This window comes from Triticum dicoccoides, chromosome 4A (assembly GCF_002162155.2).
Source record: "Triticum dicoccoides isolate Atlit2015 ecotype Zavitan chromosome 4A, WEW_v2.0, whole genome shotgun sequence".
NCBI lineage: Eukaryota > Viridiplantae > Streptophyta > Magnoliopsida > Poales > Poaceae > Triticum > Triticum dicoccoides.
Genome location: NC_041386.1, coordinates 39983282 through 40001776, shown reverse-complemented (window position 1 = coordinate 40001776; position 18495 = coordinate 39983282).

Sequence of the window (18495 nt, the reverse complement as noted above, 5' to 3'; positions counted from 1 at the left end):
ACACCAGGGACCCAGCAACTCGCCCAATTATTTTTGATTTGGGTTAATTTGATAAATGCCACTCCAAATCTGGTGATTCCGAGAAATGACACTGCGATTTCCAAAGTTCGAAAAATGCCATTTCATGCCATTTCCAATGGCATTTTTTCAAGCCTGGAGTGGCGTTTTTAAAGTTTGCAAAAATTACAGTGGCATTTTTTAAAGTTTGGAAATTACAGTGGCATTTTTTATGAATCGCCATAATTGGAGTGGCATTTATCTAATATGTCTTTGAGACGGAAGCAGGGTGTCAACTGGGCTGTGCGGAGCACTCTGGCCTGTCTAGACAGCCTTTTCTTTTATGTTTACCACAGACCAGCCTAGTAGTTTTTTCTTTCTTTCTAACAATGGCTAGCCCACTTTTTGTGATTTGTCAAGTCGCTTTTGTCAAGCCTGTTGGGCTGCAAATCTTGCAAGACGAGGAGAGCTTCATTCGGCTAGCCGAGTAAATGGCATGTCAGTAATGTGAAATGGGCTGTACATTTTTAAAACGCATCAAACCGGCAATTAGTTTCATTTTTTTCATTTCAGGATTTTAAATTGCATTGATTTTTATGCGTGGATAATTTGTTGGATTTTATATTGATATACATTTATTTTTAAAATATGTTTAAATGTGACTCGGAATTTCGGGATTAAAAACAGTTCGGACCGCACCGAAATATGCAAAATTTCATATAATTTTTTAATCGTGACCACAATATGGGTTGTAATGCTAACAAAAGGAATATGGGCTCAAAAAACCTTAAGAATTAGCAAATGGGCTGTAAATTATTAGAAATAATGGCAGATGGGTTGTGTGCTGTTTTCTACAGATTTGAGGCTTTTCTAAAAAAAGGTTGACGCACAAGCAGTGACTGTTGGATGTATATCCAACGGTCGTCGTGCTTCTTCAATCTCTGTTATTCCTGCTCCAGCCGCTCAAACAAGCGTCGGCGGGACTTCCTGCTTCCTCCTCCTGCGGCCGGTTGTGCTACCGCGCAGGCCTCACCGTCCCACTGTACTCTCATTGCTTGCCTAGCCATCCCTCTACTCACCCACACCTGTTGTTATTCTCCGGTGACGGCAGACGAACCAGTAAACCCTCGTACTCCCCACTGCGTGGGAAATAACTGTCGAGTCTTCCCTGGCTCCGTGTCGTTTCCTTCCTAGGCCTCGCCGTCGTCCACCGCCCAGGTGCTCTCAGCGCGGCGTGGTCAACAAACGACATGCATCGGAAGTGGACTATACATGGAGAGGCTGACAGCTGGGTCCACGGCCGCACGCAAGGAAATGCCTCCTTATTACGCACAAAATAATGATTCCTCCACCCGACAGCTGGGACCCACAGAAAGGGCCTCTGTATTTCGCGAAAAAAACGTTCCCCCGCTGACAGGTCGGACCCACCAGCTATATCTTCGCACGTAAGGAAGTGTGTCCTTATTACGCACAAAAAATGAACTCCCCCTGCTAGCTGGGACCCACCATAGTGGGAGGCTGACTTGTGGGCCTACTAAGATGACGGGGACGGAGGGCTTCGTCAACTTAGTCAATATGAACGAATAGCTCTAGTGACCGTACGATGTCCATCCAACGGCCGTAGTGCTTCCTCAACCTCTGGTCTTCTTACTCCACCCGCCCAAACAAGCGTCGGTCGTGCCACCGGCTCCTGCCTCCCGTGTTCGACTGTGCTGCCACCGCTGGCCATGCCATTCCTCTACTCACCCACACCTTCTTTTATTCTCCGGCGACGGCAGCCTCACACCACAGCCGAAGCAGTCAACCCACGTACTCCCCTCTGTGTGGGCATCCACTGGCGCGTCTTCCCCGGCTCCGTGTCGTCCCCTTCCTAGGCCTCGCTGTCGTCCATCGCCATGGTGCTCTCGGCGCGGCGTGGTCAACGTGGTCAAGGAATGACTTCCATCGGAAGAGTACTGTACGTGGAGAGGCTGATAGTTGGGTCCACGGCCGCAGCAAGGAAGTGCCTCCTTATTATGCAGAAAATAATTATTTCACAAAAAAAACGTTTCCTCCTGACTGCTGGGACCCACCAGCTACATCTTCGCATGCAAGGAAGTGCCTGACAGTCAGGACCCACCTGGTTGAAGCGTGCGTAGCGTGTCATTCTGGTCGCGAACTTGTACGTACATACTGGTCGATGTATAGGCGTGCATGTGTCATAGTAGAGGCGCGCACGTAGCATGTACACGTACATACAGCGGCCAGGGTGCAAGAAAGAAAATATGGCCACGTACGTACATACGGGCGGGGTCTCAAACGCCTACTCGTGCATACGTATGGCCAGGGCTCGTGTACATGGCTGGGTCAGAACGGAGAAGTTGCGTCGTCGTCGTGATCATGGGGAGGCAACCGGCTGGGTCAGAACGGAATGCGTCGTCGTGTTCATCGGGAGCCAACCGGCCTGGACGGAATAGCCGATGGAAACGAGGCCTGGCGTACCACAGAACGGAGAAAACAGCCTTGTGTTCGACCGGCCACGGTGGAAACGGGATCCTGTTCATCGGGAGGGGTCTGGCGTACCGCAAAACGGAGAAAATAGACCTCCTACGGTCGAAACGGGGTCCTGTTGATCGAGAGCGGTGTGGCGTACCATAAAACGGAGGAAACAGACTTGTGTTGGAGCGCTATGGTGGAAACGGGGGTCCTGTTCATCGGGAGGGGTCTGGCGTACCGCAAAACGGGACTCCATGTGATACTGTTCATCTCCACCGTCGACCTCCTCCAGCCTCCACGGGCTCCTGTTCATCCACCGTCGACCTCCTCCAGCCTCCACCTGCGACTGTTCATCCACGGGCTCCTGTTCATCCAGCCTCCACTGCGCGCTCCTCCACCGGCTACTGTTCACTAAGCCCTCTCCATGGGCTACTGTTCATCCAGCCCTCCACCGACTACTGTTCAACCAGCCCGCCACCAGCTACTGTTCATCCAGCCGTCCACGGGGTCCTGTTTATCTAGCCCTCCACGGGGTCCTGTTTATCCACCGGCTCGATCGATCGGGGTACTGTTTGTTGGAACGGCAGCCCTCTAGCTACCTCTCCTCTCACTCGAACGGAGGTGGAAGAAGAAGAACAGTGGACACAAGATTTTCCGGTCGGCGCACGAACGCCGCCACGGGCGCACGAATGCCCCAATCCTTTTCTTCCTTACAGTGGCTACATGGCTACACATGGCTCATACCGACACCGTGCCTCGGCAACAGACCGGTTGGGATCAATACAGAGGGAGGGGCTTTTTATACCGGGCTTCCCACACATGCTAGCACACGCACGCATGCAAGCCCCGGCCACCACTAGCACGTATAGCCGGCTCACCCACTAACTAACTCACCACGCACACACGACCCGGCCGTCCATGTAGCTAACAACCAGTTAACTACATGCACGCCACATTCAGCTGATTGATCCGCAGGCTCCAGCCACGCACGACGCGGCTAGCCTACAACAACTCATCAACAGCCTCTGACTCGACCTGGGCTAAACCTATACGATAAACATGAATGCAAGCACGGACTCACGCGCCGTCGGGACACACACCCTAGTCACGGTGACGAGTTGTGATTTATTCCTAACAATCTCCCCCTAAATCACGATCTCGCCATCGTCGGAGTTGTTGCAGCTCCTGTCATTGTCGCCGTCACGGCCGTGACCCGGCCCGCGGACCCGACCCGACGCATCGACGTCGGTCGCACCGCCACAGACCCGACCTGGCACACTAACGACGGTCGCACCGTGCTCCGTTACGACCCCGGTGACATACGCCGAGCTCCTTCTCTGCCGGCGACACATGCCTGGCGTCCCTCTGTGTCCCGCATGTCCCGCGCGCACCCGACGTGCCCGATGAGCCCGACCGCACCAGTGCGTCCCACGCGCACTCGACGCGCCCGACGAGCCTGACCGCACGAGACGCTCACCGCACGCCGCCTCCGCGTCTGCCATGACAGCCGCCAGCGACAAATGCCGGAAGGATGTAGCCGAACTCGAGCGCGGACTCGAGCACAACGGCGACATACACCTCCTCCCAACGTTAACTGCACGCCCATACACGCGCCTGCGGTCCCGACGCGTCCAGTGCGCACCCATAACACGCACCGGTCGCGTCCGGCTCGCCACCGCGGCTTATTGCCCTGCACCGTCGCGGCCTCCATGTCGCCATGCAGTGACTCCACGCCGCCACGCCATGTTGCGCCCCCGCGCCACCACGCAGCGCCTCCGCGGCCTCCTCACCGTGCCGCCGCAACCACCGCGGCCTCCTCACCACGTCGCACACCTCCATAGACCGACACACAGCCCGGAGCTTCACCGCGCAGCCGCCGGCGAACGCCGCCACCGTCGTCACACCTCCGGCAAGGGGACGACACCCAAGATGAACCAGCTCATGATACCAATTATTGGAACGGCAGCCCTCTAGCTACCTCTCCTCTCACTCGAACGGAGGTGGAAGAAGAAGAACAGTGGACACAAGATTTTCCTGCCGGCGCACGAACGCCCCAATCCTTTTCTTCCTTACAGTGGCTACATGGCTACACACGGCTCATACCGACACCGTGCCCCGGCAACAGACCGGCTGGGATCAATACAGAGGGAGGGGCTTTTTATACCGGGCTGCCCACACATGCTAGCACACGCACGCACGCAAGCCCCGGCCACCACTAGCACGTACAGCCGGCTCACCCACTAACTAACTCACCCCGCACACACGACCCGGCCGTCCATGTAGCTAACAACCAGCTAACTACATGCACGCCACATTTAGCTGATTGATCTGCAGGCTCCGGTCACGCACGGCGCGGCTAGCCTACAACAAATCATCAACAGCCTCCGACTCGACCTGGGCTAAACCTATACGATAGACACGAACGCGAGCATGGACTCACGCGCCATCGGGACACACAGCCTAGTCACGGCGACGAGTTGTGATTTATTCCTAACACTGTTCATCCAGCGGCAACGGCCTCTACTACCACGGGGTCTTGTTCATCCAACCCCCCACCGAAAACTGTTCATCCATACCCCCTCAACAACGCTCACTGTTCATCAAGGGAAGGAGGCAGCAGTGTTCGATCGGCTTCAGTTAGCAGCAGTAGCGAAGGAATCACTCGGGTTCAGTTAACAGCAAGGGATCGATCGATCGCTTGGGTTCAATAACGTGTAGCCTGCAGTGCAATCGCTCGGGTTCAGTTAGAGCCCAATGCCTCGCTCGGGTTCAGTTAGAGCCCAACGCCTCGCACACACGTACGAGAGAAACGTGCATCGCTCGGCCCCCGACCACCCACCGACCACCGTAACCAGGAACTCCCCGATATTTTCCTCGCCCTCGCTTCTGCCACGGTTTTTTCCGTCATGGACGGCACAAAAAATGTCATGCAGCTGCGTCTCTGGCCTGCCCAGGACGAAAAGCTCATTTTCTGTCATGATTTTTTGTCATGGAAGCAGGACCCCACCACATCTATGATGATACTGGGTCTTATCACAATTATGTCATAGAAGTGTCATAAGCATGACAGAAAAAATTCGTTTGGCCCAAAATGTCACGGATGTGTCTTTTTTTGTAGTGATCGATTGGTTAAATGGAATATTATTTGTCCCGATCTTTTTTATAATTAATAATTAATAATTCGGTAATTCCAAAACTAGTAAAAAAGATGTGAAAATTTTAAAAATAGGAAGGACGCCATAAACAACGGCGTCCGGACCTGGACGCCATTAGGAACAACGCCCATGTCTAAACGTTATTGCCAACAATGTCTAGTTCTATGGTTCGGCCAGTGTTGTAGTTAAACAGAATGGAGTCGTTTCCAGTTGATTATGGAGTTGCATGAGCTGTAAAACCTTGTTTGCTGGCAATCATTGCTCCTCCTCCTTGTTGCGCGGTAAGCAAGCTCGGATGATGTTACAAACCCAGCCACTACTCCATCAAACACAAGGGATTACTGTTCTCTCGTATTGATTCACTCAAGTATCAGATCTGATTACAGGAGAGGAAATACTAGAGAGGGGAGATTTGGGAGGAAGAGAGCTAAGAGCATCTTTAGCTCCGCCTCGACTTGCTCTGGATAGAGGTGGCGGACCTCTGCCATGTACGCCTCGTCGGAGGCCTCCGCCGCCAGCCTTTCCTTCATCTTCGGGTCCTCCCTTTCCTCCCGTGCGGAGACCACCCGCGGGTGAACAACATCTAGCCACCACATCTCTTCCAAATATGTGTTGCTCCGGCCATATCCATAGCAAGATTGCGACGTTCACGTGTCGATGCTGCGATCGGGATGTTACAGCCAACAACGCCGATCATCACAGCTAAGACACTGTCTCACCGGCTGCTCGTCATTATGATCCACCAATTGACATTTCTTTGAACAGGCAAGCGAATTAGGTTGGGGACAGCCGATTCAGGGGTTCCTGGGTTGGGTTGGTTCAATCATGCATTGGACGCCGCTAACACTAGCGTCCAGACCTGGACATGGTTTGCAATAGCGGGCTGTTGCTCATAGCGTCCTTCCCATTTTTCAAAATCTCAAGTTACCTTTACCAGTTATGGAATAATTGGTTTATCATTTATTATTAATAAAAAAATCGGTTATTTGTTGTCCAAAGTGCCTTGGTGGCCTAGGCAAATACTTCTGTTATGAATATCTGCTTGTTGGTCAAATGGTGGTGGCGCATTCTCAACATGGAGCCAGAGACCCTCTGGTTTCGTATCCTTGAAGCTAAGTATTTTTCGGTCTGGAGCCCTCTCTTTGCCTCTGCTTCCAATGGTTCCCAATTTTGGCGATCGCTTGTGAAGGTCAGGGAGGTTTTATATGATAATGTGAAGTTTGTGGCTAATGATGGAAAATATGTTCGCTTTTGGCTTGACTGACTGGTGGCATGGGGATGCCCCTTTGCCTATCGGTTTCCCTGTTTTGTTTTCTTTCTGTGGGGATCCAAACATCACTATTCATCAACTCGCTAGCTCATGTTGGGATTTGGCCTTGACGTTCCCTTGCTCCTGCAGAGTTGGATATGTGGCATCATCTTGCTGCCATGTTCCCGTCGTTCTTGGATGTTGCAGATTATGTTGTTTGGTCTTTATCTTCTTCGAGCTCCTTTTCGGCTAAATCTCTTGTACCGGAGGCTTATTTCTGGTACCCTGTCTAATAGGTTTACAGTTGTTTGGAGAGCTCATATTTCCCTTAAAATTAAGATCTTTTTGTGGCAGGCGATCAGGGGCAAACTTCTTGTTGATGATCAAATTAGGAAGCGTAATTCTAGAGCTCCTTCTACTTGTTCTTTGTGTTCTAGTACCTCTGTAACGAAATACTTGTAGCTGGGGAAACTAATACAAGTTCCTCCGTCTACAAGTATTTCGGTACGGAGGGAGTAGGTAAGAAGATTCTGACCATATTTTATTCACCGGTGACTTTGCGATTTTGCTGTGGAATTGTACTCGGTCTTGGCTTGGGGTTAATTGGGAGCCCACTCGTTTTACCCATCTGCTATCCCTCGCTGGTAGTCTTTCTGGTCAATTGAGACGCTTGTTTTGGTTTGGTTTTGCTACAGTCTCGAGGTATCTACCCGCAACAAATTCACGATCGAACATGTGTTCCCCTCCAAAGCGGCTGGCGCTGTTTTCAAATCATTTGTTTTTATGCAGTAGTGGAAGCCTCTGGTTAAGAGCAGTGATGTGGATGCTACTGACGAATTGATCTCTCATGTCAAAGCTACGGCGATCTCCTTATCTCCGAGGGTTCAGTCGGCGGACCAGTAGCTCTATTTGGTGCTAGTTTCTTCTCTTAGGTTGGCCCCTGGGTTGTGACCTGCCTGCCAGTATTTGAACTTGTTATCATCTCTATGTATGCGGTGTGGCCATCGCGCGTTCTTCTGAACTTCGTCGTATGTGGTTATTGTGAACTTGTGGCTTCATCTATAAAGTCGGGCAGTCGCCTTTTCCCTAAAAATGCAAGGTCTTCAGAGACATCATGCTTCAGGTAAGCCCAGTGCCTGTGCGGAAAATTTCATGGGAAAAACCGGAGGTGGGCTGCCTGAAAGTGAATGTTAACTCGAGAGGTGCATAGGGAGGCACCAAGGCAGTCTAAGACTGGCAAAGACAACAATAGAGTAGCGCATAAATTAGCAAAATATTCACAGGTAAACGGTGCGGACGTGACCTGGCAAAACCCACTACCGCTTGGCAATTTTGGTGCAACTGTACTGTAATGGTGCAAGTCTTTATGAATGATATGCTATCTCTTCCCTCAAAACAGAAAATAGAGAACACGATTGAAACAAGAATGGGAAGCCAACACTTTGTGGGAAGAAAATTCAGTCCTCGCACTCACGCTAGTGTGTGGTGACTGGAGACTGGAAACACAATTTAGAAACCCTTTTCATCACGCTAGAATTAGTCCAAACATAGATAGTATCATTTTAAGGAACCAGAGGGGGAGGAAGGGAACACTTCAACAGAAATAATCCATGGCAAAATAGCACTCCTCGATCTTTTACTGTACATACAAGGTTGTCTGTCTTGTGGGCATCCCCAAGGATCAATGGCAAAAAATAGTTGGCCGAGCTAATGTTTTAAATAGTTTGGATTGTGTTTAATTACTAGAATCATGTGTACTATCGAACCCTGCAGGTCTAGTACTCTTTTTGTGTAAGGAAGCAGATTTGTACCACCCGGGTGCTCCACATCCATATACAAACATTAAATTCAAAAAAATACCTAGAAATTTGAAGAAAAAAATTGAGATTTTGGGATATCATATCTGGGTTCCCGATCTACCCCCGTGTGAAATTTCGTGAAAAAATACTAGAAAATGTATTCATGGCAAAAAGACAAAAATTCCCTATGTATAGGAAAATAACTATTTGGACAGAACAGTATTTCCTTTGCCACGTATACGTTTTCTGGTATTTTTTCATGAAATTTCACACGGGAGTAGATTGATAACCCAGGTTTGATATCCCCAAATTTCAGATTTTTTTGGGTATTTTTAACATTTAATATTTGTATAGGGGCACCCAGGAGCTCCTGTATATTTTCCTTTTGTGTAAATCCTATATGAGCAATACTGCTACTTTTGTTTCTCAGTGAATCATACGAAACCGCACTGAGCATGGTGCAGAAACAAACACATCCTCACGAGCTTTTTGATGTAATATGGCATATGGTGAGACATAGATTTGGGGGTCCGGTTGATTGGCAATTTTCTGTTCGGCCGTGTTCGGGCTGTCGGCGAAAGATATGGGGACAAGTGGGAGTTCAGGTTGGAGATCCTCTGACTAGCTCCTATTGTTTTTTTTTTTTTTTGGTTAAAGCCTAAAAGGAACAGTGTTTGTATAAATTTCACACGGGAGTAGAAATATTCTGACTACCGTTGTATGGCATCTTCGAAATGGCGTCATCGACGTTACAGGGATAGCTCAATTACTAGTTCAGTCTAGTTCCTGCAAAATTATATCATCTCTGGAGGTGCAGATGTGCAACAAATAGGCGAGAAAAGGAAACTATTTTTGAAAATGCAAGGTCCTCAGAGACATCATGCTTCAGTTCGAGCACATCCCAGTGCCTGTGCGGAAAAGTTCATGGGAAAAACCGGAGGTGCGCTGCCTGAAAGTGAACATTAACTCGGGACGAGCAAACCTTTGAGCTTGGAGAGATGCATGGGGAGGCAGTCTAAGACCTTGCAGATTAGCAAAACATTCATAGGTACACGGTTTGGACGTGACCTGGCAAAACCCACTACCGTTTGGCAACTTTGGTGCAACTCTTCATGAATGATATGCTATCTTTTCCCTCAAAACAGAAAATAGAGAACACGATTGAAACAAGAATGGGAAGCCAACACTTTGTGGGAAGTAGAAGAGAAATCAGTCCTCACACTCACGTTAGTGTGTGGTGACTGGAGACTACAAACACAAATTAGAAACCCTTCTCATCACGCTAGAATTAATCCAAACATAGATACTATCATTTTAAGGAACCAAGAGGGGGAGGAAGGGAACACTTCAACAGAAATAATCCATGGTAAAATATATTAGAATAAATTCGAGGCATACCGTTGATCATTCGAGGACCAAGCAATCACACGAACACGACATCGAGATTTGTTAACGAGGTTCACCGATATGGCTACATCCCCGGGGCCTGACTACGGGCGCTCCTCCCCGTGACACCGCTACAATACCGCACCCGGTCGCCCTGGACACCGGCACATGTCGCCGGCTTCCCCTGCGTTCCGGTGCTATTATGTTGGCATAGGTTACATCGTGTGTCTACCCCCGCTATATATGAGAGGCCTAGAATACAAGTGTTCTATTAGGACACAACTCCACATCCTATGTAAACACAATACAACTCCTAGTTCAACTGCAACATACCGTGTACACAATATTCGACACAACTCTAACAAACTCCAACTTGGCGAATATTCTCCACCACCCTGGATTTGTCCATGCGTCAAACTTCCATGTACATTGGACTTGAGCTTATCCCATGAGTATCGCTGCTACTCCAAAGACTCCATGTGACTCCACCTGCAACTTGTAGTCCCTTCTTTTCTTGACCACTGTTAACACTCGAGCAAAATTAAGTTCCTCTTTACTCTAGTGTATGCTCCCAACTTCCAGAGCTTCGTTCAACACATCACACACTGATCACTGACATGCGTGAAGTTAAACAACTCACATATTGGGTGTCACACATAAGAGTTACCTGAACTCAATATCACCGCTCCTTTCTTGACCGTCTGTTTGAATTTGGAGGAATTTCACCATTGCTTGTAATCATCCCGAGTCAAATTCGCAGTTGTCTCACCACATGTATGACCATCAGAGCCTTGGCCCGTCTCCATGCCCCGTGCGTACCGCACGCCTCGCCGCTATTACCGCGTCGAGCCTCCGCTGTCCCGGTCGAGTCTCAAGGGTCGCGAAACCACACCACTCAACCCCCACTGCAGAGTACCACCGATCAACACCGACCGATGACGAGTTTCACGTTTCCATCAGACCACTGGGCTCCAATCCAAATTACGTGTCCCTCGCTTTTCCCGCTGAATAGGTTTCGACTCTCTGTGCACTTACGCTGTAGCCCCTCAATCAGCACCGAGTGAAGTCCTCCAGACTCCAGCTCCACCTTCAACATGACTCCATGGTGGTTGTACGTGCCACCCCGCGCCCCGTCGACTTCAAGCTCCGTGTGTCATCACCTTGAATCAACCCCGCGTCATAGTCTTGTCGAAGCCACACAAGCCATCGGGCATGTGCCACGTGTTTCCACGTCTAGAAATTGGTCACCATCGGCATCACGCTCCTATGTCGTCGTCACCGATCCCATCACCGTCTTCTGTACCAACCGACTCGCGTCGATCCATCAGACTGTCCAGTCCGACCCAGTCGAACTTGTTCGACTGCATGACACGCTCGAGGCTCCCAAATCGTCTTCCAAGAATTTCCATCCATCACATGAAAATTCCATCTTAACTGAATTGACTTCCCGCAACGCCTTCAAGCATCTCTGGTGTGCCAATAAAAATTTCATCCGTGTCTGTCATAACCCAAGGTTTTTAGTTCCGATGAACTTCTCCACCTCAAACCCGATGCCCAATAGCGTCATGATTCTTTGTATGGCTGACCTTGCGAAAATTAACCGAGCTTCTTTCCACTATGCCAAAGTACGTAAGCAAACCTAACGTGGTCACCTCCCAGTACTAGTAGCAATTCAACCAAAACAATGTTGGTCTTCACGTGGTGTAGCTCCTAGGCTCAACTCTCAATGCTAGCTATTTGCTTTGTCAAATCCTTAGCCTTCCTGATGTACGCATATCCCTTGATAGACTTTTTCCTTGCCGATTGATCTTCCTCCGTCCGTGTCACACAAGGACCCGGTCCTTTTTTTTTTACAAACAAAACTCGTTTCGCTGCTTTGTTGCGCTTCCTGCGTGCTTCACCAGCCAACTGAACCTGCTCGCGTTGCACGCCTTGCCCTGCCCACCTGCACGGATCGCTACGGCCAGCCCCGCCTGGGCTTGCCTGCCCAATGAGCCACCAAGCGCCAGCGATCTCAGCGCCCGCCTAGAGTACGCTCGCACCATCAATCCGTCGACCGACCGCCGCACGACTCTCCTGACGCCGCTGATTTCGATCGCACCTCGTCGAGACTCTGAACAAACCGCCGCCAGCTTGCACGCATTACGCCCCGCTGCTTCCATCGATTTCTTCGACCGCCGCTTTCGTCCGCTGATACACGATCGTCTCCCATGACGAACTAAATCAACGAACCAACTCGGCTCAACACAACGGCCTCTTCGTAACCTTGCTCATGATATCATTTGTTAGAATAAATCCGAAGCATACCGTTGATCATCTAAGGACCAAGCAATCACACGAGCACGACACCGAGATTTGTTAACGAGGTTCACCGATATGGCTACATCTCCGGGGCCTGACTACGGGCGCTCCTCCCCGTGACACCGCTACAATACCGCACCCGATCGCCCTGAACACCTGCACATGTCGCCGGCTTTCCCTGCGTTCCGGTGCTATTATGTTGGTATAGGTTATATCGTGTGTCTACCCCCGCTATATATGATAGGCCTAGCATACAAATGTCCTATTAGGACACAACTCCACATCCTATGTAAACACAATACAACTCCTAGTCCAACTGTAACCTACCGTGTACACAATATTCGACACAAACTCTAACAAAATAGCACTCCTCGATCTCTGCATACAGATCGAACAATAAAGTTTGGCAAAAGGCAGAAGTAAAGAAGGTTGAACAACAAGAAAACAAACTCACCTCAGCCAAAGCCATACACAGAATGGTTGTAGCCTCAACGATATCCAAAGTTTTTATATACTAACACAAATTTTGGTATCAATGGACCAAGGCCTACAAACAGAACCCGTTGCTTATTACTCCACTATACTAAGCAGATGTAAGCAGAAGCATCAAGCATGTATGACTTAACAAACCAGGAATACAGGATAACCAAACTTGAGGTTTGTTTTTCAATCCTATATAATGTAAACATCGATATGCAAGACGAGCCCTGGCCTCACTTACAATGCTAGTCTCTTGGACGATCTGGAACGAGCGTAATGCTCGGGTCTTCCGACACAAGAGCGCACCGCCTCCGGTCCTTCTCCGTGCTATCATCAACGACGTCAAGCTTTGGATTATCGCGGGAGCTAAAAAATTGGGATGTATTCTTGTGCGCGAGTAGTTGCCATGCCGGGCATACGGGTCACTTGTAACACTCTAAAACACTTCTCTCTTATTTAATGAATGAGGCAAATCTTTTGCCTCGGTTTCAAAAAAAAAACACCGATAACTAGACAATAATTAATTGTAGTATTGTACTATACATTCAAATGTTACACAGATATAAGAGTGTCCAAATACACTTGCAACTGATCAGTAAACTATGGCAGTTCGTTTTCAAACCTGGAAAGTTCTGAGAGCAAAAATATTTCAAGGTTTTGCGAAAAACTATTAAAATATGCTCATGCACATTTGATCTAGTTCCTGGTAAGCCTTTTCCAGAATAAATATCACAAATATTTGTTGATAGTATCTCTTTGCAAAATAAATGAACCTAACAGGGGACAGCTTCATAGGAACACTTCTGCATCAATTACCGTTGCAGTTCCTTGCTAGCCTTTGTTATCCTTGACAATACTAAAGTCATGCCAAACTTATGTGCATTCTTAGCTATAGCTGCAGCACTTTCCTACGTTTACCTTCAACAGCCATGCTCTGAAGCAAATGGAGAAGGCAAAAATGTACCACTAGTTAGCGTCGTTCATCTTAAACGGCAATATTCTCGGTGTGCAAAAGACAATTAGTACAAGAGGATGCTCAAAGTAGAAATAGAGAGCGTAGTTATCACATAAATACGATCAATGGGATGGCGGCGGAGCGCCGGGAGGGAGCCAGAGCCAAACCTGCTGAAGGAAGGCATACTTGCAGCAGCAGTCCAGTTAAAGATCGCCGCTAGGGACGCATTCCTGACGAACTGATGAAGATCGAGAGGATGGCCGCGCACGCTCCGTGGGGGAGTTCAGGCGACGTCGTCGACGCCGACCACCGCCTCGGTGCCCAGCTGGGTTTCACGGGGTCGTTCGCCATCGGGGTTTTCGTGGCGGCGTGCATCTGGCGATGCTGCATTCGTAAGCCACCGCCTCGGCAGCAGCAGCAGCAGCAAGACCACCAGCAGCAGCAGCAGCAAGACCACCACCACCAGCAGCAGCAAGATCCGCCGCCGCCGCAGGAGCACTTGCTGCAGTGGCTGCAGCAGCTCGGCGGCGGCGGCGGCGGTGGCGGCAGCCACCACTCTTCGGTGGCCGAAGACGGATCCTTCGCCAGCGATGTCCAGCAGCAAGAGCTCGCTTCGTTTAGCTTCAGCAGCAGCGGCAGCGGCGGCGGATCGGCCAGCGGCGCACCGGAAGGGCAGGGGGAGAGCAGCGGCGGAGCACCGGGAAGGCAGGGCGGGAGCGGCGGGGGAGCACTGGGAGGGCAGGGCGGGAGCGGCAGCGGCGCAGCGGAAGGGAAGAGCGAGAGCGGCGGCGGAGCACCGGGAGAGCAGGGGGGGAGCGGCGGCAACGCGTTGGATGGGGAGGAGATGGTATAGATCATCAGTCGATCATTTCGTAAGGACAGTGCACGTTGTTAGCAATTAATTAAATGTAATTAAGTAGGAGTAGATAAGTCCCCACTTCGTTCCCATCGCGTCCCCCCTCCCTCGTCGAACAGACGCTTCTCTTCTTTTTTTTTTTTAGGGTAATGCCGCTTCTCTTCTTGGATGCATCATTCATATCAGGTTTGCTATTTCACATCTAGATGTGAAATAGTTATCTCACATCTAACTTTAGAGCCGTCTGATCTTATTTTCTGTTTAAGATTCGTGCAGCTTGTTCGGCTCGCTTGGTCGCTGCTGTCGCGGGAGTCCTCCTCGTTGGCGCCTTATGCGCCGCTTTTGCATGCTGGCGCTCACGTCCCAGCTCAGATGGGCCGGCCCATTTAGCTGGATCGATCCCTTCTTTCGATAGCTCAACAAACAGAAAATTCTCTTGTTAGATTCAACAGATGCGTTGATCGTTCAATTCAGTTGACCGTTCAACTTTTCACCAATTCGTAGTTGACTGTGTTGACTTTTTGAAAAAAATCATTAATTTTGAAAAAGAATACCCCAATTTGAAAAAAGTTCATCAATTTTTAAAAAAGATCATCAAATATTGGAAAAAGTTCATAAAATTTGGAAAAAGTTCAATGTTTTGAATAAAAAGTTCACCACTTTTCAAAAAAGTTCATCGATTTGAAAAATACTTCATTGATTTTGAAAAATAGTTCATTGATTTTGAAAAATAGTTCATCTATTTTGAAAAAAGTTCACCAATCTTGAAAAAAGTTCATCGGATTTAAAGAAAAGTTTATCGAATTTGAAAAAAGTTCATCGAGTTTGGAAGAAAGTTCACTGAATTTGAAAAGTGTTCAACGAATTTGAATAAAAGTTCATTGAATTTGATAAAAGTTCATCAATTTTGAAGAAGAGTTTCGCGAATTTGGAAAAGTTCATCGAACCTAGGAAGAAGAACAGGAAAAATAAAAAATAAAAAAACGAAAACAGAAGAATAAAAGAAAGAAGAAAAGAGACAAATATATGAAAGTTAGCATATCTTGTTGGTGATGGCGGGGTGGTTACTGCAGCTTATTATTTAGCAGGACGGCACCGGTTCGATTCTTGCTACTAGCAGACTTTTTTGCGGTGTGATAAATACAGAGAGAAAAGCTAGATGGGCCGGCCCAACGGTGAAGGGGGGTATGCGCTCGTTTGTAATTAGTACTGTAGCGGGCGCAGAGGGCGCCGAATAGGATTTAGCGGTGTCGCGCGCGACATCCCGTGTCCTGTGTAGGTCCCGCTTGCCCGTTGTGGGCTTTTTTTGTTGTTTAGACACCGCACATGGCACCTGTGGCCTCTTGTCCCGCCTGCCCGTTGTGGGCTTTTTTGTTTTTTGTGGGTCTCCCGTTTTTGTTCTTTGTGGGCTTTCAGCCAGGAAAAACAAGAATTGTTTTTTCTTTCACGGAGGAAAGTTTGTCTAGTCGTTCTATGTCCTTATATAGTTTCCTGCCACCTGCCAATTGTTTGGTTTTTTGTCTTCCGGGAGCGTACATGTGTGAATGAGCTGACCCATGAAGGGTTTTTTTACTAGTTTTGGGAGAAGCTTCCAACCTTTTTTTGGTCTTTTTTGTTTTTATTTTTGTTTCTGCCTTTTTCAAAACCTCGTGATTTTTGTTGGTGTCTCACATCTAAGTCCCTCACCGTTCGATCTGCAGTCTTTTTTTCATGCGAGCCCTTGATTCCTCTAGTTTGCCGCGTCCATTATGTGCTTGCGTAGTTTTTTTTTCTTTTGAGGGAAATGTGCTCGTGTAGTTGCCGTATCCGTTGTGCTCACATCGCTGTTCCGTTTCTTGGGCCCATTATGTCCTTAGTCGTTGTTTGTTGGCATGTGTTCCCTGTGTCAGTGTTTGGGCCCTTTTTTTTCTTTGTCCCCCGATCATTTCACGTCCATGTGAGTTGTTCGACCACCTTAAAAAAATGTGAGTTGTTCTTGATTTTCTAAAAGAAAACTGTATAATTTTTTCATTTTTTTGTACAAATCAGATTGACTATTTGCTAATTCTCTCCACATGATTAATTGGTGTACGATTCATGTAATTTGTTCTGTCTCGTGCGCGTTGAGGCTTTTTTCCTCCATTTGTTCAGTCGAAAATTTTATACTAAATTGCAAAATCACATCTAGATGATTTTTGATGATGTCTCATCTAAGTTTTTTACCCATTGATTTAGTTTTTTTCAATTTTTATGCAAGCGCTATCCCCGCCTTGTTGGTCGATGTTTTGTTTGTCGCACATCCTTTTGTTGGTCAGTTTGGCTTCACACTATACGGCCCATTATCGTGTCGTGCTGACAAGCCATTTCGCTACGTTGTTTCTAGGCCACGGCGTAGAATTAGAAGAGACAAGAAAAGCGAAGGTCTATCACGGTTGTTACCTTCTCTGTTCATTTTCACATTGTCTCTGATTTCTTCTAAGCTTTATCAAGATAAAATTAGCAATGTTTCATCTGAGTTGTTGTCCATCGGATCTTGCTGTTGTAATTTAGTGCAAATTTTTTATCTTGCATGTCAGCCGATGTATTCCTCTACCGCGTTGTTCCCTTTTGTTCGTTTGCCGTCCCATCCATGTTGTACATATGTTTTGTTATTGGGCATTTTTCTGCACGCGTTCTTGTGTGCCCATGTCATTTGGCAATGTCGTAGAAGTCAAAGAGGTAGGTTATGCGCTTGTCCCGGTTGCAAGTCTACCTTCAGACTCATAACTAGGTCCATATTTTGTTTTTCATCCTGGTTGAAAGTCCACCTTCAGACTCATAACTGGGTCCATATTTTGTTTTTCATCCTGGTTGCAAGTCCATCTTTTGCTTGTCACTCGGCTCATAGTTTGTAATTGTTATAGTTGCAAATCCACCCTCTACTCACAACTCATATCGTAGTTTTGTGTAGTTATCCCAGTTGCAAGCTCACCACTGACTCGTAATTGGGCATGTGGTTGTTTTTTATCCCGGTTGCAAGTCTACCCTTGACTCGCAATTAAGCTCACAGTTTGTAGTTGTCCCAGTTACAAACTCACCGTTGACTCGCAACTCATATCATAGTAGTGTACAGTTGTCCCAGTTACAAGTCTAACATTGATTCACAACTAGCTAGGCCGACAATTTGTTTTATCCTCGTTGGAAGCCCACCCTTGACTCGCAACTTAGCATGCGTTTTGTCTTTCATCTTAGTTGCAAGTTCAGCCTTGACCGCAACTGGGATTGTAGTTTCTTTGATCCCAGTTGCATGTCGACCCTTGACTCGCAACTGGGTTCATAGTTTCGCAGTTGTCTCAGTTGCAACTCCACCTTTGACTCGCAACTGGCCTCATAGTGCTCCCTATTGCAAGTCCACCCTCGACTCGCAACTAGACATGTCTTTTATTTTACACTCAAGTTGCAAGTCCACCTTTGACTCGTAACTAGGTCCATAGTTTGTTTCATCCCAGTTGCAAGTCGACCATTTACTCGCAACTGGGTGCACTGTTAAATAGTTGTCCTAATTGCAGGTCCATCTTCGACTCGCAACTAGGTTCATACTTTTGTTGTTGTCAAAGTTATAAGTTCACCCCCGACTCTAACTAGGCCCATATTTTTTTGCGGGTAAGGCCCATAGTTTGTTGTTGTTGTTGGTTGTTGCAAGTCCATCATCAACTCGCAACTGGGCCTCTATTTTGTTTTTCATCTTAGTTGCGAGTCCACTCTCGACTCGCAACTGAGCTCGTAGTATGTTGTTGTCCTAGTTACAAGTCCACCCCCGACTCATGGGAGGGTGTAGTTTTGTAGTTGCCCCAGTTGCAAGTCCGCCATCAACTAGCAACTCG